General features: G+C 41.2%; 1 long non-coding RNA gene across 1 annotated transcript; it reads left to right on the top strand.

Moving 5' to 3' along the window:
• The first annotated feature begins 294 nt into the window (after window positions 1-294).
• LOC141407614 (uncharacterized) lies at window positions 295-9,823 on the top strand. The gene is made up of 2 exons (XR_012417297.1): window positions 295-552; window positions 8,075-9,823. It is a non-coding gene; the product is annotated as an uncharacterized lncRNA (long non-coding RNA).
• Window positions 9,824-19,045: the final 9,222 nt, after the last annotated feature.

Below are 19,045 nucleotides of genomic sequence, written 5' to 3'. Positions count from 1 at the left end.
CTTCGCATGGCTTAAAATTCCCAGCAAACAGAATGGAACTACCTGTGATGCTAAAAGGCCTCCATGACTTTAAAACACGACGCACTCTTTTCATTATGACGGTGTTTAAGGGAAATGAAAGTACTTCAGTCTTTAAGTGCTATGACTCTCTGATGTACTGATACCATTCCCAGTGCTGTAGATATTTTGCCTTTGTAACAGTGAATTAATTCAAATGACTACTTTTTTCTTGTAATAAAAAATATTTTCAGGATCTGAACTCTGGAGTAATTACAATGTCTTATTTATTTTCAGCAGGTAGAACCACACAATTCAATGAGTGTTTATTAAGCACCTACTATGTGCAAGCCTCTATATCTCATGCTGGGGATGATTCAACGATGACTTGCTCCACCTCTGACCTTAAGGAAAGTGCTACCCAATAAGAGAGTCAGACAGGAGCAGAGCTACTCCTAAAGCAAAGCAGAATGTTCTGAGGGTGATTGAGCATAGAGACCAAGCCGCACCCATGGAGTTGGACATCTGGGAGTCTCAACAGAGGAGCAGCATCAAGTAAGCCTTAAAGAATGAACAGATTTAGGTCGGGCATGGTGGCTTCTGCCTGTAATCCCAGAACTTTGGGAGGCCAAGGCGGGTGGATCACCTGAGGTCAGGAGTTCGAGACCAGCCTGGCCAACGTGGTGAAACCTCATCTCTGCTAAAAATACAAAAATCAGCCAGGTGTGGTGGCGGGTGCCTGTAATCCCAGCTACTCAGAAAGCTGAGGTGGGAGATTCGCTTGAACCCAGGAGGCAGAGGTTGCAGTAAGCCAAGATCACGCCACTGCACTCCAGCCTGGGTGACACAGCAAGACTCTGTCTCAGGAAAAAAAAAAAAAAAAGTATGAGCAGATTTAGATTGACTTTATTTTGTTGAAGAACAGAATAGGTGAGTGGAGGCTTCACAGCATAGAGTTGCCTGTGTTTTAAAGGCCTGGTGAGTTGCAGGGGTGCAGCAAACAGGGAGGGGGATGGGACATCATTAATGGGGGCAGCTCATGGGAGAGCCTGAAGTGCCAGGTCAAGAGATTGAAATTTTTCCAAAAGCAGTGGGATTCCCCATGCTCATCTTAGGTTCCATTTCTCCCTCAAAAAAATTGGGACCAGAATACCCTCGATTCAATGTCCTTATTCTGAGGAGGTACCTGTTGAGGAATTTAGGAATAACATCACACTAAGAATCAAGACATTAACAAATGTCAAGTTTGGGGGAAGAACATATGGATGCCCATTGTATTTTTTTTTAACTTTTTGAAAGTTGAGAGTTCTCACAATAAAGATCGCGGCTAAAAAAGAATACCTCATTCTACCACAGAGTATAGGCAAGTTGGCAAATCTGCCTAGCATTTTAAGGATTCTGGGTCTAGGGATTTCGCTCAACTAGCAAACAGTGTCTTCTAACTAAGAGTCCCAGCTTTGTCACCCCAGAGATATGGGGCCTCAAACAGGATACTCAAGCCACCTGAGTACTGTTTTCCACATCTGTCCAATGGATGCAGTAATAAGATCTGCCAGCCTCACCGGGTTCTTGGGAAGATGAAATGACAGAATTCACATTTAAAGCACTTGATGCATGGCCTGACACACACTAGGGCTTAGGAAATGGTATTACTATCATTAAGCTTTAAGCTGAAATATTATATTTCTGAGTCCGTTCTCCACCTTTCTGCTCAGCCTCCATGATCCATGTCACAGACTCAGGGCAGCATCCCAACGGCTCTGCTGATGCCTCACCCTTCAGTGAGGGCTGAGTTATGAGGCTCAGCAGCAGCCTGCGATGGCAAACTCTGTCCGTCCAATCTGATAGATAGCAAAGACCACTCAGATGATACCAGTGAGTGGATTTTGAATATTTAGATGAGATGTCAATGTCTTCAGTGGTGTCATCATTTGGTTTAAATTTTAAAAACTGCAAATAAGGTGTGAAAATGACACTGTTCTTTCCATTGCATCAGCAGCACCACTATCCTTTTTATTATTTATTGTTTCTAAACAAGCGAAACTTATTTCGGTGTGACAATAAATCATCATAAATGTGACATGATTGATTTGAAGATGGCTAGAAAAGCTCAAAAGTCATCTTTCTCCTGGCACATTCTGGTTTTCTCGTGGACCCACTGTGCCTATAAAATGATGTTACACTGAATCGGGAGGCATTCTGCATGTGAAACGAACGTTTAAGACCATGCGCTCAAGTAACAAAAAATAAGCTTAAATGTTCTATGTTGAAGCCACGTGTCTTTGTTTTGTGTTTGAGAATGGGAATGCACATACATGTGTACATATAGCTAAAGTACTAAGCCAAGTGAAATGAGTGATTTAGTACATATATATTTTCTTGCTCACAAAATTATCAATTTAATATTAATATCAAATATTAGCAAGTCATTGGGAAAATAAGCATTCCAATAATCTTTTGGTTGGGGCATTAATAAGAAAATTTTGATAGGCAATTTAGGAATATGAATCAAAAAACACAAAAGGCTTTCGCACCAGCAACATTGATTCTAGAGCTAAAACATTAATAAGCATAAATCTACAGTGACATTCATCAAATCATTCTTTATAATAAGAAAAAATATGAAACTTTGAGAAAGCCCTAAACATTGAATTACAATACATCCCAAGGTGGAATATTACTTAACCATGAACATGATATTGTAGAGGATTCATGTATACGTATATCCTACGTAAAAATGCACTGAAATTACAGCAAAGCCATGAATGTTCAATGCAAATATATATGTACACAACAGTATAACCAAATATGCTTATATGTATAAATATTACTTCATTTAGTTAATATATACCACAGGTACATGTATCATAATGATAACAGTGCACATACAAATACTTCTATGAATGTGATGCTCCAAAGAAAACACAATTTAAGCAACAAAGGTAACTAAATAATAAAACTGGCAAACTAAAACCACTTTGATGCAGCTATACATGGTTTCCAAGCTTCCACTTCCATTGTAAATCTCTTTTTTAAGTTAGATTTTTAAGAAATAACAGTTTCAGAATGACGGAAAAATTGGGAGAATTGGACAGAGTTCCCATAGAGCTCACATCCGGTTTCCCCTGTTGTTAACATTTCACACTTTATGGTACATTCGTTCCAGTTGGTAAATCAATATTGATATATGATTATTATCTGGAGTCCATACTTTGTATTCAGACTGCGTTAGTTGTTACCTAATGTCCTTTTTCTGTTCCAGGACCCCATCCAAAACCCCATATCACATTTAGTCCTCACGTCTCCTCAGGCTCCTCTTGGCTGCGGCAGTTTCTCAGACTTCCCATGATTTTGATGACCTTGACAGTTTCGAGGCCCTCACACTTGTTAATGGCCTCATTTGCCAGCCTTCCTATTTCTAACCACTTAATAATGGAAGCTTCCAACACTGTTGAAGTGCTTTGAATAGTCTTTGCAAGAGACTTGTATTGTAATGTCAGAGCAATTGTGATTGACTAGTAGTTATACTTCAAAAATGTGTTTGTGTTGAATAATAGATTCGAGCATTTGTATACAAAATTGCTTTCTGGTAATTAGATATTTTGAGATGTGTTGTAAATCCCAATTTTCATTTTACTTAAAATTACAGTTCACTACAATTATAAACATAACCCGTTTACATTGGATCAGTCTGATAGCTATTATGCATTATGGGCATAATTGTAACTACCCCATATTCATGCCCTTCTCACTCTGTAAAACAAAAAAAAAATTGCCAGAAAACTAGGGTGAAGGGAAATTTTTAGAGGGGAGAGCTGATGGGATGGCATCACATCCTTTTGTCTCCTTGCTTCCAAGTCACAAAATCCCAAACTACAAAAGCCTGTGTCATGGGTCTTTTTCCCTAAACCAAGCTCTTAGGGCTTTGAGAGTCCATGGACCTGCTTCTTTCATTATTTAAAAATATATCCTGAGCTGGGCGCAGTCACCCACGCCTGTAATCCCAGCACTTTGGGAGATCAAGGCGGATGGATCACTTGAGACCCAAGAGTTTGAGACCAGCCTGGCCAACATGACAAAACCCTGTCTCTACTAAAAACACAAAAATTAGCTGGGCATGGTGGCACTCACCTGTAGTCCCGGCTACTTAGGATGCTGAGGCAGGAGAATCACTTGAACACAGGAGGCAAAGGTTGCAGTGAGCCAAGATCACGCTACTGCCAGCCTGGGCAACAGAGTGAGACTCAGTCTCAAAAAATTAAAAAATTAAAATAAATAAAAATATATCCTGAGCAGCTTCTCTGTACCAAGTACTTGGCATAGACAGAACAAACCTTGGTTCCTGCCCTCGTGGATCAATCTAGACAGGGAGATAGCTTAGAATGAATAACCTGCTAAAGACTTGGCCAGCACAATACAGGAGTCCCACAGGTTGGGAGAGTCCCAGGCCTTGCTGTGATCTCACTTTTTGTCCCTTCTCCCTAACCTGACTGTCATCTGTGTACCAGTCTATGTGCTTGTTGCACCTCTCGGCACTCTACATGTGACACATCTCAGCCTGCCAGACTGATCCAATGTAAATGGATCATCTCAGCCTGCCCAGCCACAGCTCAGCTCCTCCACATCCCTGTTGCTGCGAGCTCTAACTTGTCTGAGACTCCTCATCTTTCACAGTTTCCCATTTTGTTGACGGGGCCATGCTGTCTGGCTTGTGATGAGAACTGCATGGCATTAATGGCAGGCCAGACACCACAGAAGAAAAGCAGTTGCAGACACAGCTATCAAAATTATCCAAACTAAAACAGAGAAAAACTGAAAAAAATTAATGGAGGATCAGTGAACTGTAGGGAAATATCAAATGACCTAATATACGAATAATGAGAGTCCCCGAGGAAGCACAGAGAGTGGAGGAGACAGAAAAAATATTTGAAGAAATAATGGCCCCAATTTTCCTTATCTTCAGACAAAGTAGATTCCGAGCAAAGAGACAAAGAGGGTCATTTCACAACAAAAAAAGGTCAATTCATCAAGAATATATAACAATGCTAAACACTTGGTGTGCCTAATAAGAGAGCTTCAAAATATATGAAGCAAAACCTGATAGAACTGCATGGAGAAATATACAGGTCCATAGTTGTTGTCAGAAATGTCAGCACTCCTTTTCAGTAATTGCCGGAACAAACAGACAGGAAATCTGAAAGATATTTTTGTATTAATATAACTTTCTTTTCAGCTTCCTTTTTGATCAGTGTAAATATATCCTTCACCATCCTATTACTTTCAACCTACTTGTATATTTATATTTAAAATGGATTTCTTGTAGGCAGCATGTGGTTGAGTCTGCTATCAATCAAACTGGCACAATTCACAATTTTAGAACACTCCACCCAACATTAGCAAAATATACATTCTTATCAAGTACACACAGACTACTTACCAAAATTAACCAAATTCTGAGCTATAAAATATGTCTTAATACATTTAAAGGGATTCAATATATATAAGTATGTTATCTGACAGTAATGGAATTAAATTAGAAATCTATAAAAGAAAGACATCAAGAATATCTTCAAATATTTGAAACTAAATAACATACTTTAAAATAACCCGTGGGTTAAAGAAGAAACCAAAAGAGAAATTAGAAAGTATTTTTAGCAGACAAAAGCCATGCTAATATGTTTGAAAATATAGCATAATAAAATTTGTGGGATGCAACTAATGCAATACTTAAAGGAAAATTTATAGTAATAAATTTATATCTTAGAAAATAAAAAGAATTACAAATCTATGACTTCAGCTTCCACTTTAAGAAAATTTTAAAAGTGGAGCAGCTCAAACTCAAAGTATGCAGAAGAAAAGAAATAATAAAGATCAGAATGGAAACCTGTGAAATATAAAACAGTAACTCTAAAGAGAAAAATCAATGAACCCAAAAGCTGGTTCTTTGCGAAAATGAATAAAATTGATAAACCTTTAGCCAGGCTGATAAGAAAAAAAAAGTAGATACAAATAACCAATATCTGAATTAAAATAGATGACACCACAACAGATTTTAGATTTTATACATGTTAAAAAACATAAAAACCTTATGCCAGTAAATGCAACAGAGCAGGTGAAATTGACAAATTTCTTGAAAGAAACAAAAACTACCAAAGCTCATCCCAAAAGAAATCAAATGTGTAGCCTTGTTGGTTTCATGAGTATATATACATATGTGTACTTTAAATATGTGCAGTTTATTGCATCTCAATTATATGTCAATAAAGCTATTAAAAATATATCACCTACATTGATACTCAGTAATCCCTTTCCTGGGAAGCAATGCTTTAAAAATTACACCACCTGTACGTAAGGATTATGTAAAGAGATATTACTGCAGTGTTTATCCTAATGCTAACAAATGAGTGGTTGAATATGTTCTGGCACATACCTACCTTGGAACATTATGCAGCTCTTTAAAAAAATTGAGCTCATGTCCAGCAGCTGACAGGAAGGGATTCGCAGGATGTGCTGTGAAGGGAGGAAGCTAAGACACAAAGCAATGTGTGTGTGAAATGAAGCTAATCCAATGGCCACAATGAGTGAGAACAGGGCAGTCACATCTCCTTTGTTGCCAGAGAGGGCAGCTCCAGAGGAACCCTGTTTGAGCCTCTGAGCTAAGATGGTTACTGTAACCAGAACTGAGACTTGGGTGTCCAGAAACGTTCTCCCATCAGCCTCCAAAACGGGACATCCCGCAGAGACTATTGGTCTTGCAATTGGGAACTACCCAATCTGGACTCAGTTGTTTTCAACCAATTGAGACTGAATGAGTTTAAATTATTCATTTACATGGACAGACTCAGTTGAGGCTGGCACGAAAACTTTTCCTACTTAAACCAGACCCACACTTTGTTTTCCAGAGTCCTTTCCATTTACACTGGAGGCTGTGTCTCCCAATCTTCAGAGTCTTTTTCTTTTTTAAGAAAATAAAGCTCTCCTTTGTTTTTCCTTTGCAGAAACCATGGTCTTTTTTAAACACATGTGTATTTGTCCATTTTCATGTGGCTATCAAGATCCTACCTGAGACTAGGTAATTATAAAGAAAGGAGGTTTAATTGACTCACAGTTCCATATGGCTGGGGAGGCCTCAGGAAACTTACAATCATGGTGAAAGGCAAAGGGGAAACAGACACCTTCTTCACAACGCAGCAGGAGAGAGAGCACAAAAGGGGAACTGCCAACCACTTCTAAAACCAATAGCTGTCGTGAGAACTCCCTCACTATCATGAGAACGGCATGGGGGAAACCACCCCCGTGATCCAACCACCTCTCACCAGGTCCCTCCTTCACACATGGGGATTTCAATTTGAGATGAGATTTGGGTGGGGACACAGAGCCAAACCATATCAACGTATAGTCTATTTCCACTTTTGCAAACCGATGACCACATTTCTGTCACATGAATGTACTGTCTATGCATACACACACATACATATACACATATATGCTATATGGATATTAACAATACCAAATACGTACATGAGCCAGGACACCCAAAGAAAGTAGCTCCTGACACCTTCCAGGGATAGCAGACACAGCCCAACTCCTAGCCAGACAAACATATAACCTTCCCCGAAAGGCCTCTGCACCTCTGTATATACATATGTATATGGTATTGTTAATATTGGTTCAAAGTCAGGGAAAGAGGGAGAATAGTAGAGGTAAGCAAAAATAAAGGTCACAGTTTTAAAAAGAGGCTCAACTTAGTTTGGATACTAATTCAAAGAAACTAAGAAATACGTGAGGTAAGAAGGAGAATTTCAATGACTGGATATTTTTTAATATCAGGGAGCTAGTGGTGTTTTGTAAACGATGAAAAACTGGTATTGTAGTTTTATTTTTCAACATTCTTTATCTTTTAGAGATGCATACTGAAATACACACTTACGACATGATACAATTCTGGAATGCAGTCTTGGGATCTGGAAAAAGTGGGAAGGAGTGTAGAGGAAGCAAGCTTGAGAAGAAGTTGACAATCACTGGGTGAAGGGTTTAGCGGACATATCTAATTATATGTGTTGACATCTTTTTTCAGTATAATTATTGAAAACTGTGGTTTCTGGTCTGACGTAAGGAGATTGGAAGTTTTCACTCCTGGCCTCACAACAAGAAAAAAGATGAACAAATTATTGTTAAATCTGTCAGAGAGCTGATTCCCAGGACAAACTGCTGTCCTCTAAACTGGAGGGACAGACGAGTGGATACAGAGAATCACAGCTTACCTGAGCAGAAGCCACCGTGGGAACCCACTCTGGAGTAAGGAAACCTGAACTGTGACTGAGGAACCGCTGGACAAGCTCAGAACCTCCTGGGAGACCCACACTTGCATAAGTTTTCCTCCCAGGAGCTCCACTAGATTCTCATAGTGTAGATCAGAGAAAAATCCCACTTTTGGCAGAGATAAGAAGGAAGTAACCATTTGGAAATATGCCCAGAGTTTTCTGTTCTTAGCAAAAGACTGCCCCCAAGCAAAACTATTTTACTAACCACTTCGGATTTTGCCACAGTGTAACCTGCCTGGGCAAGAGAAATACCCAACTCCAGCCCCTGTACCCTTCCTGCCTAAGTGGGCAGGGGAGGGGGGAAATAAGAAGCTATGTGAAGGTCACAGCCCAGGGATACAGGCCCACTAGAGGACGGAGACCAAATCAGAGGACCAGAGAATGCTTCCCTTCCCCACACCTGACCATCTCCCCAACAGACTCCTGTGTCATAACAGGAATGCAATGGAAAGAATGGCACCTCTCGACCTGCTTTAAGAAGAAATCTCTAGCAAGTCCCAAAGACGACGGGGGACCAGGAGCCAGGATACCCAAAGAAAGTAGCTCCTGACACCTTCCAGCGACAGCAGACACAGCCCAGCTCCTAGTCAGACAAACATATAACCTTTCCCGAAAGGCCTCTGCACCTCTGTTCCTTTTACCCATCACATCACATATAGCTTCCAATCAAAACGTTGAAAACCAACTAAACAAAAGCAGAAAGGAGTGCATGAAAAAGCCACACATGCACATACAATCAGACTCTTCCCTTGGCTTGTCGTTTCCTCTGCTCCTGCTCTGGTCCCAGACCTTGTCATCTCAGCTTGGTCATTTTCCAGTTCTAATTTCAGCCCTCCTCTGTGGGTGTATCCTCTCCTCTTTCCCACCCTGGCCCTGCAGGTTAGGAAATCCAAACATTACTTTCCTCTCAACCTTGTACTCATTGACTCCAAAGGTTTAGCTCACACTATTCCATCTTCCAGGGGTACCCTTTGAATCTACTTTACCAAATCTAACCAACCCTTGAGAATGCATCTGCTTCATCACAGACCTGCACATCCTCTACTGATGTCTCCATTCAGAGCCAGTGCTGAGGAAGCCAGGACAGAGGTTACCCCTCCCTCCATAAGTGGGATTCAGCATGAAGGCGAGGCTGCCATGGGAAGGGGAGGGGGGTGCATTTCCAGGCTCCTGGCTCTTCCACACATTCACCTGACGTGACCTGGGCAAACCACTTGTTCCCTTTGAGTCTTTCTTACTTCAAAATGAAAGGAATATCTCCCCTGCATCACACCCTCAGGTTCCTGGGCAAGATCTTCTGTGAGGAAGTTATAAACTTGCAGGTAGCTTTATTCACATAGAGTGTGGTTATTAAGAAATCTTGTATTATTTCATTTTCCTTGTATTTGTCTTTTCTGTCAACTCGTTTGAAAGTTCTTTTTGGGCAGGGTCTCTGCCATAGCCCTCTTTGTAGGTGCTGAGTGATTTGTCCAGTAACACACATGTAATAAACGCACCGTGAATAATTTTCTTAGTCAATCACTGCTTTTGTGGCTCATAAGGGTATATTTCCACAGGCCAAGACCATTGCATATTATCCCTTCTTCAGCAGAGATATCTGTTATTGAACATTGCAGATGAAAATCTCTGCAAATAAAATACAAATCTATAATTGAGTTAACGTTTCATTATTTTACATTGTTTGTTCCATTTTAAAAGCAAAGCAATATGAAGTGGCTTTTTAAATTTTGTAAAGCAAAACGTGAAGTGAATAGTCTTTTCTGGTCGATGGTTGCATCACATTCTCTTTATTTACCAGTTGATATCAGGCATATTACTACGAAAATGGTGGTGATCATATAATGAATTCTGACAGCATGAGTTCAGCAGATTTCACAGAGGCCCATAGCTAGCAACTAATCCCAGTTTCAAAAGGTACAGATAGCCATAGGAGATGAGAGCCTAATCAGATTTTCCTAAAATGACTGTTTGAAGAAGGTAGACTGTACATTTCATATTAACCTGTCTCAAAGTATTAAAAACAGCCATGATTTTTCTTTCCAACCTTTACCTTTATGACCCATGTGTCACTGGATTTACCAATCCAAATTTCAGCTCCAACTCCTCAGCTTACTGACATAAAATTGCCCTTTAAGATTCAAATCTTGAAGAGGACAAATTAATTGTGGTATATTTACATAATGAAGTGCTACTTAGAAGTAAAAAGTAATGATCTTTTAATACATGGAATAACGTGGGTGAATCTCAAAAATATGTTGCCAAAAAGAAGCAAGGCACAAAACGGTACTTACTATATGATTCTATTTGTATGAATTTCAAAAATAGGTAAACCTAAGCTATGGTAGGAAAAGCCAGAATTGTAGTTTCCTGAAAGGTAGGGAGGAAGGCAGTGACTTGATAAGAAAGAGCACAGGGAAATTTTCTAGGAGGTGGATCAGAGATGTCTGATATCTTGAGCTGGGTGGAGAGCATAATGGGTACATATGCATAAAACTATAACCAGTGCACACTTAAGGCCGGGCAAGGTGGCTCACGCCTGCAATCCCAGCACTTTGGGAGGCCGAGATGGGCGGATCACGAGGTCAGGAGATTGAGACCATCCTGGCTAACACGGTGAAACCCCGTCTATACTAAAAATACAAAACATTAGCTGGGCGCGGTGGTGGGCGCCTGTAGTCCCAGCTACGCAGGAGGCTGAGGCAGGAGAATGGCGTGAACCCGTGAGGCGGAGCTTGCAGTGAGTGGAGATCGCACCACTGCACTCCAGCCTGGGCGACAGAGCAAGACTCCGTCTCAAAAAAAAAACAAAAAAAAAAAACTGTAACCAGTGCACACTTAAAATGTAGACATGTTTCTGTACATAAATTATACCCCATAAAGTCCTATTTAAAAAGAAGTGAGGATTTCTGCTTCGAAAAGTTGAAGTAGACATACTTTCTCCTATTCCTTTCATGATGTACAACTAAATTCCCAGAACATCACACATACATGACAAACATTTTAAAACTCTAAAATGTGAGGAGAAGAAGGCAGAACAGCTGGGAACCCTGAGACCAAGTGAGGTAGGAGATCAGTGAGACTTGTTTTCCAAGCACCGGCCATGACCCGGGTTGTGACCCTGTTAATGGGAGCAGGATCTGGTGGAAACAGGGTGCAGGGAGAAAGCTGGCAGAAACCAGCCAACGGCTACAAAAGTCACCTCTAGCTGCCCTCACTGCTCGTTAACATAAACACACTCCCACCAGCACCATGACAGTTTACAAATGCCATGGCAAGGCACCATGGCAATGACCTGAAAGTTACCTTATATGGTTCTAGAAACTCCCTTATCCAGAAAGATTGAAATAATCCTCCCATTAATTAGCATGTAGTTAAAAATGGATATAAATACGGCTGCCAACAGCCCATACACTCTGGCTACTCTGGGTACAGAGTGCCTATGGGTTACCTCTGCACTGCAAGGAGCAGCACCTCTGCTGTGCACTGCCTTTTCAATAAACTTGCTTTCTCTCACCACTGGCTCACCCTTGAATTATTTTGAATTCTTTCCTGTGCAAAGCCAAGAACCCTCCCAAGCTAAGCCCCAATTTGTGGGCTCACCTGCCTTGCATCACAAGGAACAACACAGTGGACGGCTCTTGGGGTTTTCTTTTTGCCTCATATATCCCAGGCTTGGAGCTGAAGAAGCTGGCAACCTGGATGGCCCACACATTGCTGGTAGGAATACAAAATGGCACAGACACTCTAGAACACACTTCAGTGGCTTCTTAAAATATAAATATGCAAATCCCACATGACCCAGCAGTGCACAATTATCTCAGAGAGATGAAGACGTGTGTTCACACAAACACCTGTACACACGTTTCACAGTCGGTCCATTTGCAACAACTGAAATGGGAAACAACTTAGACAGCCTTCACAGTGAATGGTTAAACACACTGGAGTGCATTCATATCACGGAATACTACTTGGCAAAATAAGAACTATCTGTGCAGCAACCTGGGTTAATCTCCAGATAATCATGCTGAATGAAAAAAAAAAGCCATCCCAAAAAGTTTACTTGCTGTACAAATCAATCCCTTTCTAGAACATTCTTGAAATGACACAATTATAGAAATGGAGAACAGCTTAGTGGTTGCCAGGGTTAAGGATAAAGCAAGGGCAGGAGGGGGCTGGGTATGGCTATGAGAGGCAGCAGGAGAGATGCTAGTCAAGACACAGCCTTTGAATCATCACTGTGCCGACGTCAGTATCCTGGCTGTAATTGTCGTATTAATTAATTGTTAACAGTTTTAAAAGATGCTGCCATTGAAGGGATATAAAAGGCACATAGGATCCTTCTGAATTATTTCTTATAACTACATATGAAGTTACAACTATCTCAAAACAAAAAGTTTAGTTAAGATAGCTTTAAAATTAGAGCAGAGGAGGATTTGACTGAAAAGTGGCCTGAAGGAGCTTTCTGGGGTGATGGTAACCTTTTATACCTTGATAGGGACTTGGGTTACACAGATGTCTGCAGTTGTCAAAAATCAGCAAATGGCCACTTAACCTTTGCGCACATTGTCTGTAAATTTTACACTAAAAAATTAAGTAAAGGCCAGGTGCTGTGGCTCAAGCCTTGTAATGCCAGCACCTTGGGAGGCCGAGAAGGGCTGATCACTTGAGGTCAGGAGTTCGACACCAGCCTGGTCAACACAGTGAAACCCCATCTCTACTAAAAATACAAAAATTAGCCAGGTCTGGTGGCGCACATCTGTAATCCCAGCCACTTGGGAGGCTGAAGCAGGAGAATTGCTGGAACCTGGGAGGTGGAGGTTGCTGTGAGCCACGATTGCACCACTGCACTCCAGCCTGGGTAACAGGGCGAAACTCCTCTGTCTCCAAAATAAATAAATAAATAAATAAAATAAAATAAGTAAAAGTCTCCAGACCCCTCACCCCCATCCCAGGTATAGTGGAAAAAACATCATTCATCCTGATCCTCTAAGGAGCTTATGGAGGGGCAGGGGCTATGCTTTCCCTGTTCCTCCAGTTCTAAATTGAACCCTTGCTGAATTTCTCACATGGTGCACCCCTGGTGGTTCCTTTATCCCACTACTCAGCTGGACTCTGTCCTTCCACATGGCTGTGTGTGACTGACGTACTACTCATCAACTTAAAATTGGACACTGGACATGTTTAATCCCTGTCCTTAAACATCCCTCAGCCATTGCTGGCCCCTGGGAATCTCCACTAGTGGGCTTCTACTTGTTTCATCAATTTCTGAGCCACTTTAATTCCAACCTCCCTGCCTCATCTTTTAACATCCTCCTTGTCTCCCTGACCCTCCACCCCAACACAATTCTTTTTTTTTTTTTTTTGAGACGGAGTCACGCTCTGTTGCCCAGGCTGGAGTGCAATGGTGCGATCTTGGCTCACTGCAAGCTCCACCTCCAGAATTCACGCCATTGTCCTGCCTCAGCCTCCAGAGTATCTGGGACTACAGGCGCCTGCCACCACACTAGGCTAATTTTTTGTATTTTTAGTACAGACAGGGTTTCACCATATTAGCCAGGATTGTCTTGATCTCCTGACCTCGTGATCCGCCTGCCTTGGCCTCCCAAAGTGTTGGGATTACAGGCGTGAGCTACTGTGCCCGGCCCACAATTCTCACAACAAGCTTTCTCTGTGTCTCTTCCCCAGCCTAGCCTGACTCGTTATCAGAGCATCAAGAGAAGATGGAAGCTTGCTAAGAGGGCTCCTTCCTGGGTGGCCCAGATATCACCCTCCTTGCTCATAGAAGTCATCAAGGAAGCACTGGAATGGTCTCTCCTACTCACCCCTAACACCCCCAGCACGTCAGGCCAGCCTTGAACTAGGATGTCTGTGTGCTAAGTGTTGCTCTAAGGACCACCTTGACATTCTCTTCCCAGGCTCTCAGGCCTGCTGCTTTTGATAGAAGAAGCCTTCAGCAGGCCAGGGTGGAGTGGAAGTTATATTGAAAAACAATAAAGGTCACTCTCTGCAAAATTGTGTGTGGGGATAGGTAGAATAATGGCCTGTAAAAATGTTCATGCTCTAACCTGTGAATGTGTCATGCTACCTGGCAAGAAAGACTTAAGGTTGCAGAGGGAATTAAGCTTATGAATTGGTTGACCCCAAGGTGGAGAGATTACCTTGAATTATCCAGGTGGGCCCAGTGTAATCAGAAGGGTCCTTAAAAGTGAAAGAGGGAGCCAGAAAAAGAGAGTAAGGTGGAGAGGTGATATGGAATGAGAGAGGGGCAGAGAGAGAGATGATGATGCTAGCTTTGAAGGTAGAGGAGGGGGCCATAAGCCAAGCAATGTGGGCAGCCCCCAGAAACAGAAAGGGCAGGGGAAGGAATTCTCCTGCAGAGCCTCCAGAACTGAACCGAGACCCGCTTGCACCTTGATTTTAGCCCAGGAGACCAACGTCAAGCTTCTTTTTTTTTTCAGCTCTATTGAATTATAATTAACAAATAAAATTGTATATACTTAAAGTGTACAATGTGATGATTTGACATATGTGGACATTGTGAAATGACTACCACAATCAAGTCCATTAACAGTCATCGCCTCACATAGTTACCTTTTGCCGGGAGGAGCGAACCCTTGAGGTCTACTCTCTTAGCAAATTTCAAGTACACAATATAGCATTGTTATCTACAGTCTCCAGACTGTGTGAGAACTCCAGAACTTGCCGATATTATACCTGAAAGTCTGCATCTTAAACCAACATCTTCCCACTTCCCCCATCCCACAACCACCATTCTAGGCTGTGTTTCTATAAGTTTAACTGTTTTTTTTTTTTTTTTTTTTTTTTTTTTTTAGGTTCCACATATACATGATAACATAAAGTATCTATCTTTCTGTGTCTGGCTTATTTCACATAGCATAATGCATTCCGGGTCCATCCATGTTGCCACAAATGGCAGGATTTCCCAATGTTGAACTTCTGTCCTATGGAACTGTAAAATAATAAATTTGTTTGTTTAAGCCACTAATTCGTGTTAAATTCATTACAGCAGCAAGGGAAAAGGAATATATGTATGAATATAGGTACTGTGATAAGTAAGTGGGGGGACCAAGGAGAATAAATTATGCCCAAAGGCTTTGAAATAGATTGGTTTACCCTAATGCTGTTGTAGTAAAACTCAGTAGTCATAGCTGTCTCTGATGCAGATCAACCTTGCCAGGGTTTTAATAAATTTTTTTGAGGAAAGTCAGTACATTCCAGTGAAGACCATTTTACCCTGACCAGGCATTTCTATATTGAAAGAAAAATAAAAAGTATGAAGACAGGAGAAAAGAAAATCATTATTAGGGTGGTTGTTTTGTAGGTGGTTTGGATTTGGACTGTTGACTTCTGAGATTTGTAAGCTGAGAGGGATAGTAGCTGGAAGAAACTTTGCAACTAAAATTCTACAAGTTCATGTTTTTTCTTAAACTTTTACAATGTTCTCCTGTACACTTCTTTTTTGACAGCAAGGTTTTGAATGACTTGTCTTTTACAATTTGGTTTTCATAAAACCTACAACTAATTGTGCATTTGCATTTCAACAGTTTGCAACATGATAATAAAAACTTAAAGGAACTGGCATAAATCGACTTGGGAGCAGACACAACTGATCCTTGGTGAGCTGACAGTTCAGCTGGTAGAGGAGGAATGTTCTGGAGCCTGTCATCTGTGGGGAGAAGGATTCAGGAAGCATGACTGTCTGCATGTTGCTATGAGCTTATGTTACCTGCAAGGGCCCCCTCAGGCCACGGGAAGAGTCTACAAATGTGTTCACCACATGAAATTTGCCTGAGTCAAATATGCTCCAATCAGCTTAGACCACTGCTGATTTCTACTCGTTTCTCTTCACTCCAGGTGATGTGGAGTGGCTGATAGCAATTTTGGGGTTGGCTCAAGGAAGCTGAGTTGGGGGTACATTTAACTTGGGTTTGCTGGAACATGTGATTTGTAATGGCTTTCATGTGTAATAAAGTTATTACAGCCACAATTTTAAGCCAGCAAAACACAGTTAGATCTGTAACCAGGTTTGAAGTTCTCGTATGCTAAAAATCACACCACTACACTGTAAGGCCTTTCTTATGCTGATAGTGTGTCAGGAATTATGAGGGATCTGAGGCTTTACTCTACTTGTAAGCTCACAAATGAACCTCCCAGTTTCATGGATGTTGGTAGAAGACATGAGACTCCTGGGCCAGAGACAAAGGACTTCAGTATTCATTGCAGAGCAGACGGCATGAACTCATGTTCCTATCAGTTCATTTTGCTCCCAAGGGTTCATAGGGGTGACACAGAGTGGCCCTAGTGGATGCTGTGCACAGAGTGAGTCTGCATCACAGCTGAAGATCACCCAGTTTAGGAGATGCACCCCTTATAAGAGACTACTAGCAAACTTTTCCAACCTTTACCAAGAAGAAAACATTATTTTTACTATCCTGACCAGGAAACACATGTCCCCTCTGACCAGCCATCAGTTACTTTGCTGAGAAAGTGTGCAGAAATATTAAAGATCCGTGGAGAAATATATCCAGTACAGTGCTATATCCACCGGCATTGATCCCTTAACCTAAAGGCGGGAGAACCTCTCCGTAGCCTCTCACTAGCAGCCGACAGCCTTTCTCACCTCCCTCGCTGAGTCCAGCACACTTTTCTAATCTTATCCTGTCTCCTTCTACCTCCCTACACATCATCCATGTAAATTCACATGTCCAAGCACATCTATACAGGTTCTTTTCAAATTTCCTGCATATTTGTTGTGGAATACTGACATCAAAGATAAGACCAAAAAAAGCCACTACAATGTGAATATTGACACCAAATTGGTTAACGAAGGTCTTCAATTTAAAAAGAGTTTAAAATTAACCCCTGCAGAAGATAACGTCAAGTGCCCTGAAATTTTACAACTCATATGTAAAACACTTCATAGAAGTTTTTCCACATACAACTATAATCCTAGATATTTCATGAGTTTGAGAAGCTAAAAGGAACTTTCCTAAGTTGCCAGTAATAAAAAAAAAAAATTTTGGTCCACCATGGCAGAAGGAAGACCGGATTATCTGCCTAGTCTAGATAGAGCTGCTCAGTCCAATATGGTGGCCACTAGCCACTTGTGACTACCGACCATTCAAAATGTGGCCAGTGCACATTCAGAGGTGATGTGAGTGTAAAACGCACACCAGATTTTAAAGACTTACTAAGGAAAAAAGAATGTAACGTTCCACATTCGCATATTTTGTGCTAATTATATGCTCATGTTATAATATTTGGCTATATTGGGTTAATAAAATACATAACCACAATTACTTTCATGTATTTCTGTTTTACTTTTTTAAATGTGTTCACTAGAAAATTTGAAATAATAAACGTGGCTCACATTTGGGGTTTGCATATTTCTCTCGGACAGCATAGCTTTAGAGAAAATGACATTGCGAAATGATTTTCGGGTAAAAATTTATCAGCATGCGCAGCCAAACTCGTGGGAAAGTATGTTATTTTCTCTAGATTTTGTAATGTTTATGGATTTTTCAACTTTTTAAAATTTGGAATTCGTTGTGGCTTTTTTTCATTTTAAATAAACATTTACTCCCATACTTTTTATGTGTTTATGATTCTGCATTCCTTTTCTTAAAGTAGTATCCCACATTGTTGAAGCTCCGTGCCCCCATGAAACCAGGATCTGCCCTGAGTGTCAGGCTCCAAGTTCCAGAGAGGAATTGAGAACATTTGTTAATCCAGGCAGACAGTTCCTGCAAGTTGATTATGAGATCATTTAGTGTATTGTTTCCAGCCTGTTCCTCATGAGGTTCCAAATGGCTGCAAGATGAGAGGACAGTTGGGTGAAGAGAGGGGCAGGGGACAGAGGGAGTGAGGACAATGAGAAAAAGGGAGGAAGAGGACCAAGGAGTTCATACAACTCTCGAGAGAGATGCCTACTCTTTATTTTATGATCCCATTCCACACAGTACAAAGGCCTTCATCTTCACCAGGCCTGATGTTAAAGAAGAGGGAAGAATGAGTTAAGAGAATTCAGTCTGTGCAAATGAGGCAAAAACAGATCACCTCTTGAAAGAAAAAAAATGATATTATAAAAGAAGCTGAGCAAATTTGTGGGCAGGAGTAGTAATGAGGAAAGGCAGATACAGCTTATTTATGAGTTTAAGTCTGTACCGCAGAAGCACACAATTGGACGTGTTTGAATAATTGAATTTAAGGGCAACACAGAAAGTGGCAGTTAAAAGAGAGCCTGGTGACACTGAATCAGAGACACCCTCGGAGGAGAGGCTGCACACCCTGGCACTGGGGCTGCGCTCTGGTCCGCGGCAGTAGTAAGAAGGAAGCAAACAGCAAAAACAGAGGTGAAAGATGAGGTCAGGCCTTCCTACCATGTGAGTTAATCTGGTGCTAGAGTGTACAGTGGTATATGTCTGGTGTAGTGTATAGTATGCTTTTAAAAGACTGAATGCAAGGGAGGAGGAATGATGGATAACTCTACGACAGGCAAATAAGTTCTCCAAATTGTAGAGGAGAGGGCTCAGATGATCAAAGCTGATAATCAACTTTGTTATGCCGTTCAGTCACACAGGGGACCTTAGCAGCACATCACTCAGTTTCCCCAAGTGCAATCATCATACCTGACCCTGGTAATGATTCCTGAGGCACTGAGTGTTCTTCTGGCTCCAAATGTGGGTTCTTCCCTGACTCCTTCC

Source organism: Macaca fascicularis, chromosome 9, assembly GCF_037993035.2.
Source record: "Macaca fascicularis isolate 582-1 chromosome 9, T2T-MFA8v1.1".
NCBI lineage: Eukaryota > Metazoa > Chordata > Mammalia > Primates > Cercopithecidae > Macaca > Macaca fascicularis.
Note: the sequence above shows the minus strand (reverse complement) of the source record. Positions and strands in the feature narration are given on the sequence as shown.